Below are 26,084 nucleotides of genomic sequence, written 5' to 3'. Positions count from 1 at the left end.
TCTGGGCCAAGGTCTCAGGGCAATTCATGGATCTGAGCCTTTGCCATGGTTTAGCACAGTTCCCTCTGTCAAACACAGTGGTCAGATCCATGAATGCTAAATACATAGGTTCTTTTTTGACATATATAGTGTATGGCACAACAAGATATAAATGAAGGGTGTAGTCACTGGACCCTATACCATAGGGAAAACCCATGTCACTTAACCCAATGCACTCACATATTGGCAAATAGAATACGAGCAAAAATCCTAAATTCGGTGTCAAGAAGGGACATTGGTCTATAGTATACAATGATAGATTTGCTCGGCTATCTTTTTTAAAAATCAGAAAAATGATGGCTTTTTTCAAAGAGACAGGGAAATCAAAGTCATGGATCATGGTATTGAAACCATAGTGAAGAAAAGTGAACAAATATTTTTCAGCAGTTTGAATAGATCAGCAGATATACCATCTGGACCAGGGTATCTTCCTAAAGCTTGTTTATGTATGTCAACTAGAACCTCATAATAAGAGACGTCAATTGGAGCAGTGTTAACCTGGCTTGTTTCCATCAGCAAGGACTTGGCAGTAGCAGAATACTATTCTGGTGGAAAACCATTACTGGAATCATGTATATATATAGAAGAAAATTTAGTTATCCAGTCTTGGTCCTCAATAGTGGTTTCAACGCCTACCGGACCACTCTGTTAAGTTGGACCTTGATTTATAATAAATAAACCAACATTTTCTTGAATATTTCTGAAAAGAAGCCTCGATGAGAACATGCCAGACTGACTCATCCAGTTCTTTTTTCCTGTCTATAATGGCGTTTGTGTAGGGACCCCCGCTGCCACAATCTCATTATGTCTAACCAGGATATTTCTTAATGTGTCAAGTAACTTCCTTTTAGCAATTTACAAGTTGTCATTAAACCAACCCTTCTTTTTATTAGAGGATGATGATGCAACAGAACGGAAGCAGGAATCTTAAGTAGCCAATATAAGTTGCCTATAAGATGTCATAATGGCCTTTATATTGGAATTTGTTTACAGAATACCGTCAAAATGACTGACATTAGGTTTAATGAGATTCTTATGTAAAGATATAATGTCAGCCCTTTCCCATCGAAGTCTTGTATGTCCTATATGTAGATCAGCCATTGTTATATGAGGGACAACATTGATGGTTCTCACATCCGCCATCCAATTGATTTGTAACACTAAAGGATGATGGTCACTGATAAGAAATTATACATTTTTTTTGTTGTAACTTCTGTTTGTTAGAGGATTTTTACATAAACAACACAGTACATCATACACAATGAAGTAAAATATTTCCCAACTCAGATTGAGCGACCCCCGGGACCTCCCCCCTCCCCTGTTGCATATATGAAGCAGGTGGAGGTCATAGCCCCAGTCCTTCATTGCCTGTTGTGGCGAGCGCCAGCATGGCTTAGTGCAGAGTCAGTGGGCCTCATTACACGGTAGGTGGTAGCCATGGCGCTATTAGCGCCATGGCTACCCCCTTACCGCATTCCGGGTCCGGGTTCCCGGAATAGGGACTTACCGGTCTAAGCCGACCATTGCGGGACCGGTAAATCCCCATTCCGGGAACCATTCCCCATTCCCATTTGAGCCCCCATAGGGCTCAAAGGGGAATGGGGGTGGATCTAATAACGGTACCGCAAATTGCGGTCTCGTTATTAGCTCTGAAGTCCCTTAGCGGGTCCCGTCCTTAACACCTGGTAAAACCAGGCATTAAGGAAGGGACCCGCTAAGGGACCTCGTAGTAGGGTGGTAAGGGATTACCGGCACCGGTGCCCTTACCGGTGCCGGTAATCCCTTACCGCCTATAATGAGGCCCAGTGTCTCTGTCAGCCATTCCCGCAATCTCCCACCCCACATCCCCCCGTTACTTATAAGTAAAACTACTACTGCTACTGCTCGGGATCAGGTTACCTGTCATTAGTGAAACGCCCGCGGCATTATCGGTGAGTTGGTGTGCCAATGTCATGTATGTTGTGCTGGTTATCGGGTGAGGGTTGCCATGGCCATCAACTGCCGGAGAAGGCATGGGCGTCTGGTGTTGTGTGTCTGCGGGATATGGTAGTTGTCTTGGCGGCATCCCCCTCTCCTGCGTAGAGCAAGCTCTATGGGCGAAGATAAAGCATATTCCAGTATGTGTGTGCTAGTTCCGCATTGGTCGGGTTCATCCTTTTAAGTGCGCTTTTTTTCTAGGGAAAATGTCTTGGCCAGTATAGCAAGCAGTTGTGGTTTTTTGGGTGCCTCTGTAGATTTCCAGCTAACTATTCGGAGTTTACGAGCAGCAAACATTGCTGTACTCATGTCTTTGCATGCCAGAGGGTCCGTATGCCAGTCTTTATAGCTGGCCCTAAATAGCATGTCTTACGCTCCAATGTTATCCCAGTCTCTGGAAAATGGGTGGTGATCCTTGTGTGGACAATTTGCCAGAAATGTTTGATCTTTGGGCAAGACCATACGATATGTCCCATAGAGCTATTGCTCCACACCCACGCCAGCAGAGTGGGGAAGGCTTTAACCCCATTTTGTGCCTTTTGGACAGGGTTTAATATAGGCGTTGAATGATTTTATACTTCGAATAGAAAGTACATAGGAGTGGGTGTGTTCGGTTATGTCGCTCTAGTTCGATCTCGCAGGGGGCCAGGAGAGTCTGTGAGGAGGTCACTGAGGTATGTCGTGATATTGCGTCGTGGACTGTGCCGTACTGTAGCCACTGTCCTGCATGCAGGTCTAATGATCTGCGGGCCACTGAAAATGTTTGTATTGTTGTGCCTTCGCATAGCTCAATAATTCTGACCTGCGCCCATCAGGTATCTTGTTGAGGGTGGAGTTTAGTTATATGGTCGAGTGATAGGAGGGTTCTGATTTACATCCACATGGGTGCCTTTTTAATATCGACCCCTTGTTGGGATCAGAGTCTGTCCTATTGGATTATGGTTTGGGCCACCACGGGATGCGTCTTGATTCGCCGTGGTAAGTTTGCTGGGGGGATGGCAGGGATATCTAGAGGTGTCCAGGGAGCCAGCAATGTCAGTTCTATCCCTCTCCAGCCAGAGCCATTCTCTGGGTTCAACCACCGTTTAGCCCAGCATATTTGGGCACCTGATAGTAGTTTCGCCATGATGGCAGCACGAGGCCACCGTCTGGTTATGAAGCTGTGAGGGTCCTCGAATGCATGCATGCTTTCTTGACCCTCCAGATGAATCTTGAGAAAGCTGTATGTATAGTTTTGTACATCTTTGGGCTTGGGGTGCACGGTAGCATCATAGCTAGATAGATACGTTTGGGCCTCAAGTTCATTAAAATGGCATTGATTCTGCCAGTCAGAGATAACGGTAGGGTGTCCCATTTAATAAGATCTGCTTGGATCCGCTGAACAGTGTGCAGATAATTGAGGTCTCTGAGATCATCAATGTGGGCGCTGATGTTGACCCCCAAACACTTGATGTGGTCAGTTTGCAGCCGGAATGGAGCTACCCCTCCCGGATCCCAGGGGATGTCAGGTCTCAGCGGCAATATCTCAGACTTGGCCCAGTTTACCCGATATACTGCCATTGAACCGTATTGCTGTAAGAGTTAGCGCACTCTGGGGAGGGAAGTGGGGGTGTTGCCAATGTATAGGAGGAGGTTGTTGACATATAGGGAAACCCGGTGTTCTACACCTCCTCTCCATAGCCCCCGCCATTGAGGGTCAGTCCACAGTATCACGGCTACTGGTTCGATAGACAGGGCAGAAAGGAGGGGTGATAATGGGCGACCACTTCTTCAAAAAGTTTATGAGCTTCAGGGGATTAACTATGATTTTTGTAATGTTTGCTCTTCCCGCGAGTAACATGTGAATTACTTGATCACACACACGTTACTTTCCCATTTTTCCTGTGTTTAAAGACTTCAACAAACACTTCAGCTCCTTTTAACTTACACGTGAGTAAATATTGGAACTGGACATTGTTGCCGGCAATGTTCGCGTAGGAATCAGAATGCTAGGTTTGACTCACTGGCTTCTGTGATCCTTGTTCTGTAGATTGCCCAACTTCTAACACTTCGGGCACAACTTCTACTGCTTCTGGCATCTCAGGGACCTACTCAGGTGTCTTCGGTCCAGCCACTCTCTCTTGGAGCCCTTCACTCTCCTGAGACCTGCGACTCACCCACAGCTCCTTACTTCAGTCTCCAACAGGGCTCCAGCACAGCAATCACAGCAATCAGGCTCACATGGGGAAGACAGCCTCCCTGCATGTCTTCCGCTGCACAGCCTCTGCACTTCTGAGTTTGGGAACCCAGGACCCTCTCAGAATAAGCAGGTGAAATCTGCTGCATCCACATTCCGGTGTCCCTCTGGTTCTCCCACTCATGCTTGATTTGCTTGCACTGTGTCTTCCTCCTTCTGCTTCTGCTAGTGCAGCGCTCACTCCAGCCACAGTTCCAGCTACCTCTAATTGCCTGACCGGAGGGGGCCTTTCAGGCCTCAAAGGTCCCTTCAGGCATGAGCTGTTAGGCTCAATTGCTTGACTACTACTTCTGAACACCTCTTCAGCCCTCTTTCTTGTCCCAGTACTCGGAGGAATATGGGACATGTAACCTTCAACAACAAAGTTATTTTAGGTATTTGTATGACTTTAAGGGAGGATTTACTTCTCTTAGGTCTTCAACATTGAACCTTTAGAATTTGTTGTTACAGGGGAGGACACTTTATTTAAGGCACTGTTTCTAGTTTCCTTTACATTATACCTTTGGGAGTAAGGCGGTTGTTTATTCTGAAATCCCTTGAAGAATCTTTCCATGGGTAAGGCCTGTTCAGATTTTATAATACTTGTACCCAAAACCACAGGTTAGGGACTTTACAATGACAATACACCATTACCTGTTTTTGTAAACTAGAAAGATTTTCCTTGTCAAAAGACAAATACCATGTCTCATCGCACGGGAGCTCCTCACCACCCTGGGCCTTGTCTCCTCCCAGGTGATCCTCCTGCAGTACACCACCCCCAAGGTCAGGAACAGGACGCACCTTTCTTTCCCTGGCTGCCTGGGAGGAGACTTTTGGCAGGGTTTTAGTGAGCAATCCGTGGGATTCGTCACACACCCTTCCCCTAAATACCTGACCTCCCAGTCCAGGTTCCTGTTCATCTTCTTTATCTGCCTACCCCGCTTTCCTAGCAGGTCCACCAGTCTTCCAGTCCCAGACTGGATCACTGAGAAAGAATTCTTCATGAGATCATGAATCACAGGGAGAATATGAACATTATTTTGCCCTTACTTGAGTATTAAGATTTTCCTTAATTATTAGTGTCATTTGTGCCACAAGAAAAATCCATTCATCAAATCAGAGAATTTCGGTACCCAAAACCAAAGATGGAGGAAGGTCAGGTATTACTGCCAATAATACTGAAACATTATTTCCTAAGATGGTAACATCAATAATGATTAAGGCAAATTTTTCTAGTAGTCCATGTACACAATGTATTTCTCTATAGCCTCTCGGTTTCCAATTGGATGGAAGTAGGCTAGTCTGTGCCGCAGAACTTTTACATCCCATACCCAACTGGGCCCAAATAGTTTTCCCCTAGAATATTACAGGAATTCAATGACTGGTTTTCTCTCCCGTACAAAACATATTAACCGGTGGGACTTTTCTGCTGTATTTAGAAAAGTTTACAGATGATATACTTTTCTCAGTGACTGTTGGCTTTTCTTCTTCCCGTTAATCTTTTATGCCATATGGACATTGTGCCCCACATCCATATTCATGCTGTTCAAAATGTCAACATCTTAAACACCTTGACTCAGGAGATATATCTTTTTCTGAAAAACCCAATACTTTAAATGATGAGGTGTTTTCCTGGGAAAATCTGGAGATAGATTTTTGGGATGTATCAAGTGGCAACTTTTTTTGGACTCGGAGGAAGATAAATAAAATGCATTTGATATCCTATTCCCAGATCTGCCAATCTCCTTAGAAGGATCAGGGTTTTGTTCTTCTTCTAGACTCCAAGTCTCATTTGACTGATCTTTATATAGGTATTGAAGGTTGGGACAAGTAATTTCCTCATAAATACAATATACCATGATATTCTTATGAACTTCTTATTTTGTCTTATTAGAGAAAGTAGTATGGAGTTCACAGGTTGAAATAATGTTCCTAGGTTTATTCAAAGGATTGGTAGGTACAATATTTTCCAGATTTCATGACTCCAAGCTACATCATACATCAACCTGCCCACTCCTCAATGTATTCCACGGGCAGTGGTTGAAAAATTGAGAATCATGAACCTCTATTCTTTACCACTAGTGAGGAGAGGATACATTTTAAAACTGGGTCCTTGGTCAGGAATAACATAGGTGGATATATAAATGGGAAATTCCACCTCCAATAATAAAGACACTATACATTTATCCTTTCCTGGTATTATATGATTCTGTGAGAAATATCGATGGTACACATTCCCTTCAACATATTGGCCCTCATTATGAGTGTCATGATGCCTACCCCCGGAGCACCAGGCCAGTCCCAGCACCCCCGGGAGCAGGCATCATGCCCCCGGGTAAAAGCCCAGCGGCCCCTTATAGGGGCTCTTTGGATTCTGTCCTGGCGCCTTTGGCGCAAGGCTCATGTTGGACATCAATCCTGGCGCCATAGGCGCCAGGCTCATAAAGGAAAGTGTTTGGTGCACTTACCTGATGCAGACCATGCTGCATCCTCACCTGATGCAGACCATGCTGCATGAAGACCCAAGCCAAATGAGGCTTAGGAGGGACTATTTTACTGAAGGGACTATTTTGTTACTTGGGTGGGGCTATGGAAGAATACTTACCTAGGACTTCTTCCAAGGCTATTTAAGCCACGCCCGGACAGCCACACATGCTTCGCGTTGTTCTGCATCCCAGCAGCTGAACGCTCACCGTGTCTGCTCCTGCACCTGGACTCCAGCCACGCCCGCCTCGAACCTGGAACACCTATAAGGAAAGAAGAGAAGAGAAAGGTGAAAACCAAGAACTTATTCAAACTTCTTACCTGCATCCGGAATCTTCACGCCAGCATTCTTGAAGAAAGACTTCCATTTAAAAGCATTGCGTTGCTCGCTGCAGCGCTGCGCTTCACTCACCTGTCCTCGAGACATCTCCCGGCTCCATCGCGGCTGTCAGCACCGGTCGCCACATCTCTGCACCTAGGGGAGAGAAGAAGAGACAAAAGGTGAGCAGAGGGAACACAGGAGGAAAGGCGAATTTTCAGCCATAATACTTACTGGCTTTTCTTGGTGAACCATTCCACATTTCGGGTCGGCGCCGCTTCGTTGGCAGGTACCGCACCCCGGCCCCTAAGGGGAAAGGACAAAAGACATTACTGGGGAATTATAAAGACATTTAGAGGGGTCGCCCTCATCACTAACTCACCTGACTTTACCATCGGCAATTTAACCCTTCAACGCATCGCCTTCGTTCTGCACCTGAAATAAAGGACAGATCACAGGTTAGGAAGACAACATAAAAAGAGGCTCACACTTGAACTTTTGAATCTTCATACTTACGGCGTATCGCTCAGAAAAGTCAAGTGGATTTTGCCAGCGCCATTCTGAAAACCAGTGAAGTAACTGGACGAACGCGCGCCCCTGCACCAGAAGCAGGATGGAAAGGTCATCCTTCCAAACCATAAGGTGAGCTTAAACCGGGGGTTTTGGAGGAAGTCAGAGAAGAACGAAGGGGGAAAGGGGGGAGCAAGCACACTATTCTGCAGACAGTTAATCCCCTTTCTCATCTGCAGAAGGGTATTCCTACGGGCCAGACAAGCAAGATTTGAGGGTCCTGTTCAATCAGTGGTCCGAGTTCTGCGCATCACCCTTGAAGAGGCCACAGCAACCCAGACTAGACCAGCGCCTCCGTGGGAGCCAGGTGAGCGTTACAAAGAGGTTGCCGTACCGGCAAACTCGGCTTACCGTTTCCACCGCCAGATATCCCAGTAATACAGAGATATTACGGGCGGCAGCGGAATGGCAACACTGAAGCACGGGAACGGGAATGGGAACACTGAAGCACCGGCACCGTTAGTAACGGTGCCAGTACTTCAGTAATAAAATCTGCTTGTAGCGAGTTGAACTATCAGCAGCTCAGGCCTGCTGGTAGTTCACTGCCCCTACCGGCAGACTTGTAGTTTGACGGTCCGGAAAAGGTGCCGGTAGGGTTGTTACCGGCACCTTATTTCCAGACCACCAAACTTACAATGAGGGGCACTGTCTTTTTGGAAGAATTGCCTTACCTGAGAGTTTGAAGAATGTTATGTCCACATTCATCTTAAGAGGCCACTGATTACAAGGGACTTCTCTTATTCCCCTGGTTCTCTTGATGGAAAAGGAATCAAAACTCCTTTCCCCCCCAGTAAGGGAGGTATAAGAATCAGTTTTTGAATGGGAAGTACAAGTGGCATGAGTAGGAGGAATAAGCTAAGACCAATATTTTTCTGACTTAACTTCTGTTTGATTAGAATCTGCCATATATATATATATATATATATATATATATATATATATATATATATACATAGTGGATCCCCCGTTTGCATCAGCTGATTCTGATCCCACACCTGACACCATATGTGCCTAACAAAACTATGGGGAAACGCTCAAATACAGGATGCCTGGCCCTCACACTTAAACATACAATACAAAGAAAAATATATGCCAATTCAATCAAGATAAACAAGGATGGTTACAGTTTCTTGTAAACCTTTTCAGTAACCTGGGTGAACTCCCTTCCCATGGATTCGTCAGTTCAGCTCTACTGTTCATCAAAAGGAAAATAATGAAATCCACATATGTAGCAAAGTCTTAATTCAGTTCTTGGAATTCCAATAGCAAGGTAAAGTTTTGTTAACCAAAGTTACAACAACAGAGTTCTTCTTCTTGAAGAAATACAGATTTTCCACTTCCTTAGAATAGCATCAACGTTACTCCCAGCCCCAATGTGTTTTCACCACTTACCAGAAGACTTGATACAGTTCAAAAGAAATACAACTTCTAGAAGGTTAGTGGAACATATGTCTTAGATACCAGTACTTATTTTTCTGTTCAACTTGTAATACAACCTTAGCGTCAGTAGTACTCTTCACAATAGGTATATTTGTCAGGATGACTTCACAGTGCTACTACTACTTTCACTTCACCAACTTCACCTCTGTTATAGTTTACCATGAGGAAATTCACCTTTGCCTCATAGCATTCCACCTCACTTGGGTCACTGAAAGTTTGCATCCACTGACAACCAGATACACCACCACTACTTCAGTAGTATAAAGACTCAAGACAGAGTTTGATAAGACTCCCTTCACGGTACTTCAACACATTCACCCAGGCAAGGAACTCTTCCTCTGAATGGCTTTCCTCAAAAGGGGCAGCCTCTTTGCCTCTCTTGTCTATCTGCCACTATAACAACCCAAGTTTGCCTTTATGACCCACTTCTCTCTCACAGTCTTTATGAGCAGCAAGTTGCCCTTTTCAACTTTGCCTTCACTTTCTCTGCCAACTGTCAGCCAAACAATTACCCCAAAACCTCAGTGCCACTCTCTTGGTTTCAGGTAACACTTGCACATAGATGTTTTAAGCAAGATTGAACTTCTATTGGCCTCACAGTAGGAATACAATTGCGTTTTGGCTCTGAGAAAAACTGCTTTCAGTTTTAAATAGGGAAAGACTCTTGACTTGGACAATGCTTGCTCTTTCTCTTCAGCCACATATGCAATGATACAATGTTTAACCACTTAACTTCTTTGTTATGATTGTTCATGTGAATAAAGGATTAGAGTTCAGTGTTCCTTTTGAAACCAAAATTAGGCACACACGATCACTTCTTCGTAGGTTTTTCAAAGTTTAGAGGTTTAACAATGTCTTTCGCATAGTTATTTTATGTATGGGAAGAAACGCAACCACTTCTTCATAAAGTTTATGAGCTTTAAGGGTTTAACAATGTTTTCTTTAACGTTTGCTCTTCCCCCAAATGAAATGTGAATTACTCACCGATCTCACGCGAGTGTTACTTTGCCATTGTCCCTGTGTTTAAAGACTTCATCGAACACTTCGGCTCGCTTTAACTTAAGCGTGAGTGAATATTGGAACTGTATACTGTTGCCAGCAATGTTCGCATAAGGAATCAGAGCACCAGGTTTGACTCACCAGCTTCTGTGATCCTTGTTCTGTGGATTGCCCAACTTCTATGACTTTGGTGACAACTTCTACGGCTTCTGGCACCTAAGCCAGTAAGATAGCTCATCGGGTTGAGCACTCGCTGCTCGGATCTGAGCGTGATCTGCAGGTCGCAGGTTCGAATCCCGGCAAGGCCAACTCAGCCTTTCATCCTTCTGAGGTCGATAAATGAGTACCAATTTCGGTTGGGTGATATTGTATGTAAATATGTGCTCTGTAAAGCGCTTTGGATTAAGGCGCTATATAAATAAACATCATTATCATTATCTCAGAGACCTGCACCCTTCCTCTACTCAGGTGTCATCGGTCCAGGCACTCTCCTTTGGAGCCCCTCTCGCTCCTGAAATCTGCGACTCACCCACAGCTCCTCGCTACGGTCTCCAACACGGCTCCTGCACAGCAATCGCAGCAATCAGGCTCAAATGGGGGAAAGACTGCCCCCCAGCACGTCTTCCGCTGCACACCTTCTGCCCTTCAGAGTTTGGGAAACCAGGACCCTCTCTGAACAAGCAGGTGAAATCTGCTGCATCCACGTCCTGGATTCCCTCAGATTCTCCCATGTCTGCTTGATTTGCTTGCACCGTTTCTTTCTCCTTCTGCCTCTGCTACTCCAGTGCTCACTCCAGCCACAGTTCCAGCTCCCTCTGATTTCCTGCAACTGAGTGAGCCTTTTATGCCTCCCTGGTTCCTTCAGATGTGCACTGTTAGGCTTAATTGCCTGACTACTACTTCTACATGCCTCTTCAGCTCTCTTCCTCGTCGCAGTACTCATGGGATTATGGGACATGTAGTCTTCAACAACTAAATTAGTTATTTTCGGTATTTGTGTGACTTTAAGAGTAGATGTACTTCCCTTAAGGTCTTTTAAAATGGAACCTTTTGAATGTGTTGTTAAAGGGGAGAACACTTTATTTAAGGCAGAATTTCTAGTTGCCTTTTCATTGTACCTTTGGGAGTAAGGAGGATTTTTATCCTGAAATCCCTTGAAAGATCTTTCCATGGGTAAGGCTTGTTCAAATGTTATAATACTTGTGCCCAAAACCACAGGTTTTGTATGTAGGTTAGGGACATTACAATGGCAATATGCCATTACCTGTTTTTGGTAACTTAGAGAGATTTTCCTTGTCAAAAGACACATAACATGTCTCATCCCACAGGATCTCCTCACCACCCTGGGCCTTGTCTCCTCCCAGGTGATCCTCCCATAGTTGTCATGATTCCTGACCCTCATGTCCCCAGCCCTCCAAGATGTCAGGCTGGAGCCAGGCCACAATCACCTACATGGCCCTCAAGGGCCTCTCCATCCCTCCAAAGACCCATTTGGAGTCAGACTTGGCGCTTATGGCACCAGACTCACTCACTCTCTCCCATAGGATAACATTGGGGATTGGACTTGAAGTGCATTGATGGGAACAAGATGGATGCCCCCACATATTTCGGTTCCTAGAACTGCATGTGCAGTCTAGTCTTTTGGGTGTGGTTCAGCCCAGAGACACCTGGAATACCCAGAGACTATTTAAGCCACGCCCAGGCTGAGAAACATGCTTTGCATTTTCTGCACCTGCAGCGTGACACTCACCGTGTTCGGATCGGTCTCCAGTAGGCCTGCATCTTTCTTCTGCGCTCAGCTCCTGCAAGAACAAGAACACCGTTAGGAACAGCCTTACCTTGCGGCGCTTCAGCCCATCATTCATCGCTCCTTCTGTTCTGCGGGCATCTTCGGCGGTGTCATTCCCATCCCGGCACGCCGCTTCCTGAGGAAAAGGGAAAAGAACAGAAAAAAGGCATTAGTAAGCATTCAGCAAATCTTCCCTTATTTTTAAAGACTGTACGAGCTTCAAACGCTTACCTGAATCCCAGCCGCTCTGGGGGAACTTTGTCTCTGGAACTTCTCATCCATCTGCAAGAGGGAAAAGACACTCCAGGTTAGCGTGGAAACATCTAGAGGCGCCGCATACAGCGCTTACACACCGCATTTCTTCTTCATAACCGGCATCCACCCTGAAAAGGTGTTGGCACCTAGAAGACACAGAAAAAGAATTCAGTTCAATACAAATACGAAAGGGTCGCATTGCGCATCGTGCTTTCACTCACCTTCAGCACTACTCATCTCAGCAGCACGTCGCCATCCCCGGACGCCGCCATCATCTAAGGAAAGAAAGGAACGAAGTTAGAGAACTGTTAAAAAAACTCATTATACTTACCTGTCGGACTCTTGCCAGTGACGTAACTAGGCAGCAACAAGCCTGCATCAATCAACGTGCCCCTCTGCTGAAAGCAGGACGGAGAGCACACTTTCCAAGAAAACAAGGTGACCTGTGGATCAAAGGGAAGGGTTGGACCCCGGGGAAGAAGGGGTTCAAGCACACAGAGACAATAGGGAGTTAAACTCTACCAATCCTGTGTTTCAGGCCCAGTCTCCAGTCGAGTAGACTCCAGGGAAGGGTTTGAGGTCGTAAGAGGTCAGAACGGGCCGAGTGACGTCCCCGTGGATACCAGGTGAGCGTTACAGTAGTACACCACACCCAAAGTCAGAATCAGGAAGTGTCTGCCTTTTCCTGGCCACCTGGTAGGAGACTTTAGTCAGGGTTTTAATGAGGGATCTGTAGGATACTTCACACTAGCTACAGCAGCTGGTTCGGCATTATGCACTGTTAAGGTCAGAGAGACTGATTGGAAATTACATAGCCTTATAAATCTGAAAATACCTGCCACTGATTGCTGCATTTTCGCTTTCTGTTTACTAGCATGGACCTTTCCTGTAAACTTGGAGGAGAAATGCACTCCCAAGTAGTCAATTCCGTTGACCCAAGGGATTTTGCAATCATCAGTAAATATACCTGTAATGTTAACCTGCCTCTATCGTTCTGGCATACCATAATAGCCGATTTACTGGCATTAACATTTAAATCAAGTGAGGACATGAAATTAGTGTGCTGCGCAACCAGAAGTTACAGTGCCTGAGGGGTGTGTGCCAAGATCACTGTATCGTCGGCATAAACAAATGTCGGAAAGAGTCTGTTTCCATTCATGGGCATATTAACAATCAGATAAACCATTCATATAGAGGGAAAATAAGAGATGCTAGCACACAACCCGGTCGAACCCCAGCATTTACTGGAAAATACGATGTACATTGTATGTTCGGACCTGATTTAACATAACCTTAGTTACCTCTGCGAAATTCTAACAAGATCTGGGCCAAGGTCTCAGGGCAATTCATGGATCTGAGCCTTTGCCATGGTTTAGCACAGTTCCCTCTGTCAAACACAGTGGTCAGATCCATGAATGCTAAATACATAGGTTCTTTTTTGACATATATAGTGTATGGCACAACAAGATATAAATGAAGGGTGTATTCACTGGACCCTATACCATAGGGAAAACCCATGTCACTTAACCCAATGCACTCACATATTGGCAAATAGAATACGAGCAAAAATCTTAAATTCGGTGTCAAGAAGGGACATTGGTCTATAGTATACAATGATAGATTTGCTCGGCTATCTTTTTTAAAAATCAGAAAAATTATGGCTTTTTTCAAAGAGACAGGGAAATCAAAGTCATGGATCATGGTATTGAAACCATAGTGAAGAAAAGTGAACAAATATCTTTCAGCACTTTGAATAGATCAGCAGATATACCATCTGGACCAGGGTATCTTCCTAAAGCTTGTTTATGTATGTCAACTAGAACCTCATAATAAGAGACGTCAATTGGAGCAGTGTTAACCTGGCTTGTTTCCATCAGCAAGGACTTGGCAGTAGCAGAATACTATTCTGGTGGAAAACCATTACTGGAATCATGTATATATAAAGAAGAAAATTTAGTTATCCAGTCTTGGTCCTCAATAGTGGTTTCAACGCCTACCGGACCACTCTGTTAAGTTGGACCTTGATTTATAATAAATAAACCAACATTTTCTTGAATATTTCTGAAAAAAAGCCTCGATGAGAACATGCCAGACTGACTCATCCAGTTCTTTTTTCCTGTCTATAATGGCGTTTGTGTAGGGACCCCCGCTGCCACAATCTCATTATGTCTAACCAGGATATTTCTTAATGTGTCAAGTAAGTTCCTTTTAGCAATTTACAAGTTGTCATTAAACCAACCCTTCTTTTTATTAGAGGATGATGATGCAACAGAACGGAAGCAGGAATCTTAAGTAGCCAATATAAGTTGCCTATAAGATGTCATAATGGCCTTTATATTGGAATTTGTTTTCAGAATACCGTCAAAATGACTGACATTAGGTTTAATGAGATTCTTATGTAAAGATATAATGTCAGCCCTTTCCCATCGAAGTCTTGTATGTCCTATATGTAGATCAGCCATTGTTATATGAGGGACAACATTGATGGTTCTCACCTCCGCCATCCAATTGATTTGTAACACTAAAGGATGATGGTCACTGATAAGAAATTATACATTTTTTTTGTTGTAACGTCTGTTTGTTACATAAACAACACAGTACATCATACACAATGAAGTAAAATATTTCCCAACTCAGATTGAGCGACTCCCGGGACCTCCCCCCTCCCCTGTTGCATATATGAAGCAGGTGGAGGTCATAGCCCCAGTCCTTCATTGCCTGTTGTGGCGAGCGCCAGCATGGCTTAGTGCAGAGTCAGTGGGCCTCATTACACGGTAGGCGGTAGCCATGGCGCTATTAGCGCCATGGCTACCCCCTTACCGCATTCCGGGTCCGGGTTCCCGGAATAGGGACTTACCGGTCTAATCCGACCATTGCGGGACCGGTAAATCCCCATTCCGGGAACCATTCCCCATTCCCATTTGAGCCCCCATAGGGCTCAAAGGGGAATGGGGATGGATCTAATAACGGTACCGCAAATTGCGGTCTCGTTATTAGCTCTGAAGTCCCTTAGCGGGTCCCGTCCTTAACACCTGGTAAAACCAGGCATTAAGGAAGGGACCCGCTAAGGGACCTCGTAGTAGGGTGGTAAGGGATTACCGGCACCGGTGCCCTTACCGGTGCTGGTAATCCCTTACCGCCTATAATGAGGCCCAGTGTCTCTGTCAGCCATTCCCGCAATCTCCCACCCCACATCCCCCCGTTACTTATAAGTAAAACTACTACTGCTACTGCTCGGGATCAGGTTACCTGTCATTAGTGAAACGCCCGTGGCATTATCGGTGAGTTGGTGTGCCAATGTCATGTATGTTGTGCTGGTTATCGGGTGAGGGTTGCCATGGCCATCAACTGCCGGAGAAGGCATGGGCGTCTGGTGTTGTGTGTCTGCGGGATATGGTAGTTGTCTTGGCGGCATCCCCCTCTCCTGCGTAGAGCAAGCTCTATGGGCGAAGATAAAGCATATTCCAGTATGTGTGTGCTAGTTCCGCATTGGTCGGGTTCATCCTTTTAAGTGCGCTTTTTTTCTAGCGAAAATGTCTTGGCCAGTAAAGCAAGCAGTTGTGGTTTTTTGGGTGCCTCTGTAGATTTCCAGCTAACTATTCGGAGTTTACGAGCAGCAAAAATTGCTGTACTCATGTCTTTGCATGCCAGAGGGTCCGTATGCCAGTCTTTATAGCTGGCCCCAAATAGCATGTCTTACGCTCCAATGTTATCCCAGTCTCTGGAAAATGGGTGGTCATCCTTGTGTGGACAATTTGCCAGAAATGTTTGATCTTTGGGCAAGACCACACGATATGTCCCATAGAGCTATTGCTCCACACCCACGCCAGCAGAGTGGGGAAGGCTTTAACCCCATTTTGTGCCTTTTGGACGGGGTTTAATATAGGCGTTGAATGATTTTATACTTCGAATAGAAAGTACATAGGAGTGGGTGTGTTCGGTTATGTCGCTGTAGTTCGAGCTCGCAGGGGGCCAGGAGAGTCTGTGAGGAGGTCACTGAGGTATGTCGTGATATTGCGTCGTGGACTGTGCCATACTGTAGCCACTGTCCTGCATGCAGGTCTAATGATCTGCGGGCCACTGAAAATGTTTGTATTGTTGTGCCTTCGCATAGCTCAATAATTCTGACCTGCGCCCATCGGGTATCTTGTTGAGGGTGGAGTTTAGTTATATGGTCGAGTGATAGGAGGGTTCTGATTTACATCCACGTGGGTGCCTTTTTGATATCGACCCCTTGTTGGGATCAGAGTCTGTGCCATTGGATTATGGTTTGGGCCACCACGGGATGCGTCTTGATTCGCCGTGGTAAGTTTGCTGGGGGGGATGGCAAGGACATCTAGAGGTGTCCAGGGAGCCAGCAATGTCAGTTCTATCCCTCTCCAGCCAGAGCCATTCTCTGGGTTCAACCACCGTTTGGCCCAGCATATTTGGGCACCTGATAGTAGTTTCGCCATGATGGCAGCACGAGGCCACCGTCTGGTTATGAAGCTGTGAGGGCCCTCGAATGCATGCGTGCTTTCTTGACCCTCCAGATGAATCTTGAGAAAGCTGTATGTATAGTTTTGTACATCTTTGGGCTTGGGGTGCACGGTAGCATCATAGCTAGATAGATACGTTTGGGCCTCAAGTTCATAAAAATGGCATTGATTCTGCCAGTCAGAGATAACGGTAGGGTGTCCCATTTAATAAGATCTGCTTGGATCCGCTGAACAGTGTGCAGATAATTGAGGTCTCTGAGATCATCAATGTGGGCGCTGATGTTGACCCCCAAACACTTGATGTGGTCAGTTTGCAGCCGGAATGGAGCTACCCCTCCCGGATCCCAGGGGATGTCAGGTCTCAGCGGCAATATCTCAGACTTGGCCCAGTTTACCCGATATACTGCCATTGAACCGTATTGCTGTAAGAGGTAGCGCACTCTGGGGAGGGAAGTGGGGGTGTTGCCAATGTATAGGAGGAGGTTGTTGACATATAGGGAAACCCGGTGTTCTACACCTCCTCTCCATAGCCCCCGCCATTGAGGGTCAGTCCACAGTATCACGGCTACTGGTTCGATAGACAGGGCAGAAAGGAGGGGCGATAATGGGCACCCCTGATGCGTGCCAGAATGGAGAGGAAAGGGGGAAGAGGTAAGGCCGTTGGTTGTTACCATTGCTTCAGGGCCTGTATACAGTAGGTGGATCAGGGCAATCAGCCATGGGGGGAGGCCAAAGTCAGCCAGGGCCAGGAACATGAAGTCCCACTGGACTTTGTCAAATGCCTTTTTGGCGTCTATTGTGAGGCTAGAGTCCTCTTGACCTGCCTCCCCCGTGATGACATCCAACAGCAGGCGAACATTCTCCCCCGAGTGCCGTTTGCGTGTGAAGCCTGTCTGGTTGTCCTGTATCGGGTGTGCCATGACTGCTTCTATTTTCTGTGCCAGGCATTTCGTCAGGACCTTGGCATCGGAGTTTATAAGTGAGATGGGTTGATACGAGCCACATCCATCCGCAGGCCTCCCCTTTTTATGGAGCACCACTATGTTGGCACTTAGCATCGACTATGGTAGTCAGTTATTATGGGCTGCCTCTGAGAATACCGCGTTGAGTTTCGGGGCAATATCATTGTCCGCAAGTTTGTATATATCTATTGGGATACTGTCGGGGCCTGAGGCCTTGCCTGGGTTCATGGGGTGGATCGCCCGTCTGATGTCGGCCACCGTTAGTGGGGTGTCCAGCGCCTCGTATTGGGCTTGGGTGATTTTGAGCAGCTGGATTGAGCGCAGGAATCCCTGCATCGCCTGTGAGGGGAGTGTTTCTGGCTTTGCGTACAGGTTCGCATAGAATTCCGCAAATCTGGAGTTGATGTCCGCATCCCCTATGATCAGGTTCCCCTCCCTATCCCGGATAAAGGTGATCACCGTAGTTGCCTGGCATTGTTTTAGGGCGAGTGCCATTAGGTGCACGGGCCTGTTGTTTTCCAGGTAGTATCTTTGGGACCAGCTCGAAAAGGATTTCTGGACTCTAGTGGTCGTGGTGTCTTTAATGTCTGCTCAAATCTTACGCAGTTGTAAGAGTGTTTGCTGGGCTGGTGCTTTTTTATGCTGTTTTTCTAGGCCTTCTAGCGCGATCGTTAATTGGTGTTCCTTGTCGCGCCACTGTTTAATTTTGTGTGCCCATCTAGAGATGCACTGGCCTCTCATGTAGGCCTTAAATTCATCCCAGCATGCAAGAGTATTATATGAAGGGTTAATATTTGTGTCCCAGAATATCACCATGTCTCCCCTAATGAGTTCTACAAAGATGGGGTACGCCAAGGCTCTCATATTCAGGCACCAGCTTGGGGGGTTCCGGGATGTGTCGAGTAGAGATACTCTGGTTTTAACAGGTGTGTGGTCCAAGATGGTGACGGGGAGTATAGAGCATTCTTCTAGCGTGTGAAGCACTGTGTTTGGTGCCAGCCAGTAGTCTATACGTGAGTAGCTCTGATGTCTGCATGAATAGAAGGTGTAATCTCTGTGTGTTCCGTGTTTGCTCCTTCAGACCCAGGTCCGTCAGAAGGGAGGTGAGTGTGGTTAACTTTTTTGGACTGCCCAAGCCCGGGGAGCTCGCACTTTGTCTGTCTACATCCGGGTCTAGTGCAACGTTAAGGTCTCCTCCAACCAGTGTAAGTCGTCTCATGTATGGGGTGCAGGCGCGAAGGTATGAGTGAAAAAGGCTGGGATGTCGGTCGTTGGGGCATATATGTTATTGAGTGTGAGTGGGTGCTGATGTAGTAGGCCCTGTACCAAGATGTATCTCCCCTCTCTGTCTGCTACCGTGTGCTGGATCACAAAGGGCACTCGTCTGTGGAACAATATGGACACTCTCGTTTACCCCGAAATGGGGCGTAGGCCTGCTTCCCCAACCCAGCTCCTCTCCAGCTTTTTAGATGCCACCTCGTTAAGGTGGGTTTCTTGGAGAAACAATATATCCCCCTAAAGGTCCCTCAGATGGTTGAGGACCCGACTGCGTTTTATGGGGTGTCCAATCCCTTGCACGTTCAGGGTTATCAAGGTGGTGTTAGCCATCAGCATGGTATGGAGGGCCTCTCTCCTTAGTCCCCCTCATAAGGATCTGATAATGTATAGGTCCCCTTGGAGGCAATGTGGTGATATAGCGCCACCCGTACTCCTGGTATCCGTATTTGTGTTTTGATCCCGAGGTATTAAGTAAACCACAAACCTTAAGCAAATTGAGGGAAGTAACATTTCCCTTATAACATTGGGGGTGGATATTCCACTCTATTCCACTGTTTTAAGCTTTCTATGAAAGCTCATGTGGGAAGTGTGGTATCGGGTGCGGCTTACTATTTAAAACTTTTCGCACCCCTTCGACCCATGATCTCCCAGGCAAATGCAGAAACTCTGGCTAGAGCCATAGTGCAAGCCAAAATTGATTACTGTTGCAGTCTGTTGACTGGTATTAGTTAAAACAGAAATGAATAGACTGCAAGTTATCCAGAATGAAGCAGTGAGAGTGGCTGCAGGTCTGACCAGACGTAACCATGTCACACCTGCCAGAAGAGCTTAACACTGGCTCCATGTAGAGGCCACAATCCATTATCGCCTACTACTCATTACCTTTAAGAGTCGTTTGTGTATTATGCCCCGCTACTTGAATGAACTTATACTGCCAAAGAGCACCTCACAATCTCTTAGGTCGCAGGAGACCAACATGCTAATGATCCCGAGAAGCAAATCCAGGAAAGCCGAAAAAGGAGCTTTTGCCATAGCAGCTCCGACAGCCTGGAATTGTTTGCTGTTAGACCTCAGGCTGGAAACCAAACTTGAGCTCTTCAAAAGAAAGCTTAAAACCTGGCTGTTTGATTAAGGTCCTCTCCCGCTTTAGTCTATGACTTCTTCTTGCCGCCATATTCTTCTTGTTTTTTGCCGTGCTGTCTTGTCCGCGCCATCATGCCTACGGGTTCATTGCTGCGCATTATAAATCTATTGAAGTAAAGTAAAGTAAAGTCGACACTTCTTAAAGGCAGACTGTCACTGACATCATCTTTGTCGTTCCCTTTCCAGATCTTTGGATTCCCCATATCGTCTCAGTCCTCTCCCCTTTATTATCATCGCCCATTAATGGTGGAACCTGATGGGAAGTACTCTTGGAATACTTCCCATCTTCTAGGGACATCATTAATGTCTATCAGAATGGCACTGTCATGGTCCAGGGCGGTCAGGCCAATCTCCTCCTTCTTGATAAGCATCTTCCATCTCTCATGAACTCCCTCCCTTCTCCTACCACTCCTCCTTCTGCCACCCCTCTGGCCTCTTCGCCACCACCGACAGACAGGCATACCACATTCCTGTATCCCTCCTCGGAGGACCTTCAAAGGTGGCAACCAACTTCACTTAGCTACCCTCAACTCTTGCTCTGCTGACACACTCCTTTTGACATCTGTCACCTCCCTGATGACTTTGAACTTGACGTCCTCGCTCTCATCGAGACGTGGTCCACTGCCAGCTCCGTCACTGTTTTTGACACACTCCTCCATGAGCGCTACAAGATCCTCTCTAAGCTCCCTGATCTTCCCTGAATGGGTCCCTGTTACTGTCATGCCCACTCACACCTACTCTTCCATTGAAAGCCTTGTCTGCAGGCTTGGTGGCTCTCCAATTCTCTCGCTGACTCTTGCGACCATCTACAGGAGCCCTGGTCCAGTCTCCCTTTTCCTTTTGGAGTGGTCTGACATCCCTTCCAAGCTTCTCTTTCTTGAAGACTTCAATATTCACCTTGACTCTCCTGATGCGTCCTCTGGACTCTTCTGAGGCCTCTGTGACTCTCTTCCCCTCACCATTCTTCACTCCAGTCCGACGCATACGTTGGATGCTTTCATCTCAGCAGACATCCCCATCTCCAACCCTCTCACTACAGTCCTCTCCTGGTCTGACCATGCTCTCCTGTCCTCTCACCTGCATCTTTTGGGTTGCCCATCCAAGCCTTTGCCCGCACGACCAGTCTCCTTCTCTGACATTCGCCTGATGAAGTAATTGTCAGTTGCTGCCACTTTCATTCCCCTGCCCACTCCGGCCACTGACTCTCTTATTGACACATCTGTAACCTTTAAATTTCCATCTCCAACACCCTTGACATCCTAGCCCCTGTCATGAGGATCCTTATTAAGCATTCCTCCAAGTGCAACACCTGGTATGACTCCAACCTAGCCTCTCTGAAACGCAAGTGCAGAGCTGCTGAGCAGAAGTGGCAAGCTTCACACACATTTTCTGACAGACCGGCCTGCCGACTGCTCCAAAGTCAATACAGACTTTCCATATGCTCCAAGAAGGCCTATATCCAAGCCTGCATCTCTGGGCCACTTACAACACGGCTGAACTGTTCAAGCTCTGCAAGGAATTTGCCAATAACACTGCAGTCTCCACTTCTCCTCTTCCATCCCTGACCCTCTGCACTGCAGTGGCTTGTCACTTCATACCAAAACTCCTGTCCTCACTCTCCTCTACATCCATCCCTTCTCCCTCACTCGCTGTCAGGCCTGCCCTGGTCCCCCTCTCCCCTTCCCTCCTTGTCGCCCATAGCACCGGATGAGGTCTCTAGACAAGTCCTCTAGATGAACGGTGGAATGCAGATAGATTTTCTATCACTAAAATCGCCTGCTCATTCCTTCTTGGTAAATATTGCTCCAGCTAAAATACGTCTTTCTTTATACCTCTCAAAGTTTCATCAACAATAAATTAAGTATTAAAAACGATTTTTTTAAAAATACATTAAAAACAATAACAAGAATTTCATTTCTTCCATAAAAGTCCCTTTATCTAGAACAAGTTCTGTTGATTTGGTGTTTCTGAGTCACGTCCCCCGCTTTCCCTTCTGAGGGGACCTTATAAAGATCACCCATTTTATCAGATTTAGCAATGCTACCACCACAGGGAAGCAATACAGGTGTGGGCCCAGTATTTAGTGACCCCAAGACTAAGAGGTTGGGAATGTTGTTAAGTGGGCCTTTATAAGTCACCCGTGTCTTATTTTCTACTTTGTTCTGTCTCTGGTTCCACTTTACAGCCTCATAAACTCACTCATCACTTTTTCTCACCTTTGTGCTATTGAACACACACCCTTTCAATGAATGCCTGTGCCATCTACAAATGTGTACTGTAAATCATTTCTGATCAAACTTGACATCCCTATTCTTCAAATAAATTGAAATACAGAAATACAACCCTTTGAGATGATCTGAGGGGGCAGCAGCTAAGTGTTAAATTGCTACAAAAGTGGACAGGATCAATGAAACCGAGATTTCAATGTTAGTAAGTCAAGTTTCAAATTATGGAGGAAATTAAGGAGCTCAGAGATATCGACCAGGCAATTAAACTAAAAAAATAAAGACATGTAAAACAAGGCAAATAATAGAGAATATGTTCTACCTTTCTTTAAGGTCGGTTCTGAAATTAGCAATATTGTGGAATGTATACACTCCCTCTTTCAAGAACTACTAAAAGATACAAATATCAAGGACATTAAACTTAATAGGGTGCATAACATTGGAGTTGTAAAACAAGACGGACAATCAACACCAAGAGAACATAGGGGCTAATTGTTGAGTCCCCGGAATCATAAATAGAAGTGTTACAGACAGGTGTAACACCTTCATTTACACTCCAGGGATTTTCATTGTTTTTGAATGGAATATGACAGGGCGGAACAGGAGTTACGTTTCTGCTTCCTCTTTGCCCTCCGCCTTCGAAACAACTTAGTTTTACGCCAGCGTGAGCTTGTCATGCTGGTGTAAAACCAATGATTTCCTATGGAATATGTCTGATTTTTGCACCAGCGAAAAACAGGCGATTTCCATAGGGAATTATTGTAAATGCTGCCTGCCATGGTTACATGGCAGGTGGCATTTGCTCTATTTGAACTGCTGAGTGCAAAAGAGAGGTGTTAAGAGGCTTTTGCCATCCCTTTACACTTTCATTTTCACTTTGCAGTGCAAATGATGACAATTGCCTGGAGGGTCCCTGTTTGCACAGTGTAAACAGAAGCAGTCCCCTCCAGACAAGTTATGATTTAAAATGAGCTCCGCAGTAGTTAAAATGCACAAGTACTTTACCAAGGAAACTATTTTCTTGCCAGCACTTTAAATAAGCTAGAATGACTGTCAGGATAGTACTATTCAAATCTTTCAAGACCTTTTGCAAGCAGAGTTACTTGGGTGAAGATCTATTAAGCCCGTCATTAAGGACTTTATTAAAAGACAGATTTGTTATGGGTGGACATATTGTTTGGTCGCCAATTAAAGTTGGGGAGAAAGTTACAAGTATTGTGACGCCAGAATAAGGAGCTCAAATTCGGAGCATTCTCTGTCTGCGCCTGTCTTGCTGCTTTGCCGCCTGGTGAGTTTGTCATGCTTTGTGTAGTTCCTCTGTCCCTTGCTCTCTCTCCCTCTTTCCATCTCTCTCTGCTTTCTCCCTACATGGCGCTTTCCATCTCCCCTATCTACCCTAACTGCTACTCTATCACCTATCCTATCTCTCTAAGTCTGGAAGGAAAATGTTCAAGAAAGTTCTCCAGGTCTTCAATCCAGGCCTGCCCATCAGGGACACCTACGTCAGCACTTCTTCCAGGCAGACTGTCACTGACATCCTCTTTGTCGTTCCCTTTCCAGACCTTTGGATTCCCCATATCGTCTCAGTCCTCTCCCCTTTATCGTCTTCGCCCATTAATGGTGGAACCTGATGGGAAGTACTCTTGGAATACTTCCCATCCTCTAGAGACATCGTTAATGTCTATCAGAATGGCACTGTCATGGTCCAGGGCTGTCAGGCCAATCTCCTCCTTCTTGATTAGCATCTTCTTTCTCTCATCAACTCCCTCCCTTCTCCTACCAAAAATAAAGACTTGTAAAACAAGGCAAATAATAGAGAATATGTGCTACCTTTCTTTAAGGTCGGTTCTGAAATTAGCAATATTGTGGAATGTATACACTCCCTCCCTCTGACAATTGCCTGGGGGGGGGGCCCTGTTTGCAAAGTGTAAACAGAAGCAGTCCCCTCCAGACACCCCTCTGGCCTCTTCACCACCATTGACAGGCATACCACATTCCTGTACCCCTTCTCGGAGGACCTTCAAAGATGGCAACCAGCTTCACCTAGCTACCCTCAACTCTTGCTCTGCTGAAACACTCCTTTTGACATCTGTCACCTCCTTGAAGACTTTCTCCTTTGAAGACTTTCTCGCTCTCATCAAGATGTGGTTAACTGCCAGCTCTGTTACTGTTTTTGACCCACTCCTCCATGTGCGCTGCAAGATCCTCTCTAAGCTCATGCCTAACCGGTCTGGGGATGGCGTTGTTATAATGTGGAATGTTAAATGATTCCAATAAGAACGTTTCGTTTCCCTTGTTCTGGAACCTGTCTCCGGCAAGAGGAGCGAAACGTCACTGTTATGATGGCCAGTTGGTGGATGTTGCCCGCCGGGGACTTCCTTGAATAAATCATCTATAAAATCTCCTAATGCCCCATCTCCTTCATTCATCAAGGTATTACAACAAATGGCGACGAGGAGCTGTTAATGAACAGCAGGAAGTCCCCGACTCGACGCGCATATGCGGGGACCTGTATCGAGTCAAGCTTGTCGCCGAACGGAATTCTGAACTCACGCGAGCGGCGCATTACAGACTTAAACAAGGTCATGAATATGATATGGACAAGAAAATATTTATAATACTTACTGCGTTGGCATGAAAAGTCGATGTGCATCATTTAAATGTGTGCACGAGCTGGCAACTGATTGAACAGCACAGGACGTGCTGATGACAATACGCTTAACCTACGTGAAGCCGAACGTGAAGGTTAAAAGAAAGGGACCCTGGTACGTGCCTTGCGTGCCTCCATTTTGTAGAAGGAAACAATGGTACCATGGTAACAATGAATGCTATGGACAATACGTTTTAGAAAACAGCGTTGAAGAGAAAATAAACAGTGCGCTTGCAGGCACGTCATACACCTGCGTTCAATACATTATATTACAAAATTTTAATGATATGGGACGTACATGGGAACGATTTAAATAAGCCAAGTCGAGAAAAAGAGAAAGTGAAAGTGGATAAGTCAGACTAAGTAAAGGTGTTTCACTGACTGTATTGAACACTTTATTCGCAAGTTTGTGGTGCCACACTGGGTAATTGTAAAGTAAAAGAAAGGAGCCCTTTAAAAAAAGAAAAGGTTCTACATAAAGATCATCCATCATGCACAGTATTATAGCCTCAATGAAGTTTCTGGCCCTGCCTGGTAATCCGGTATGTCCCTGGGAGCAGTGGCTAGACAGCTTTCAGGTTTACCTGAGGGCAGTTGGTGGAGCCAAATATAATGATGATGTTAAGGAAGCTACTTTGCTCAATTGCATAGTGGCAGAAGCTTTGAGAAGCTTTAGAACTCTACCAGAACCCAGTGTCACAGAAATAGGATCTGGGGATTCAGCCACCAGTACAAGGAAATATGAGACTGCACTACTGAAATTGAACAGACATTTTGGCAATAAAACAAACATTGTACTTGAGGGATACAGATTTCTTTCTAGAAAGCAGAACAAGAATGAATCAGTAGATGACTACATTGCAGCTCTTAGAGGTCTGATATCAACATGTGAATTCACAGGTGTGGCAGATGAGTACTTGAGAGACCAGTTGGTTTTGCATGTGGCGGATAGTCGAATCCAGCAACGTCTATGGCAAGCAAAAAACCCGTCCTTGGAGCAGGCTATTGAAATAGCGAGAACATTTGAACTGGGAGAGAAGTGCATGAAAGAACTTCATGGTAAAGCTGAATGTGTCGACATAAAATCTGTACAAGACACAAGTGATGGAAACAGTGATAGAGATGAAGAGGTGCTGATTGCCATGGTGAAAAGGATGGTAAAGTCGGATTTCGGCTCAAACTCAAGACAAAGCAAAGAGGTGTTTCAAAAACCGCAAGGCAGGTGTTTCAAATGTGGTTGGTCCAGGCACGCAAATATGGA

This window comes from Ambystoma mexicanum, chromosome 10 (genome assembly GCF_040938575.1).
Source record: "Ambystoma mexicanum isolate Mex_15411 chromosome 10, UKY_AmexF1_1, whole genome shotgun sequence".
Classification (NCBI taxonomy): Eukaryota; Metazoa; Chordata; class Amphibia; order Caudata; family Ambystomatidae; genus Ambystoma; species Ambystoma mexicanum.
This window is presented reverse-complemented; position numbering follows the sequence as displayed.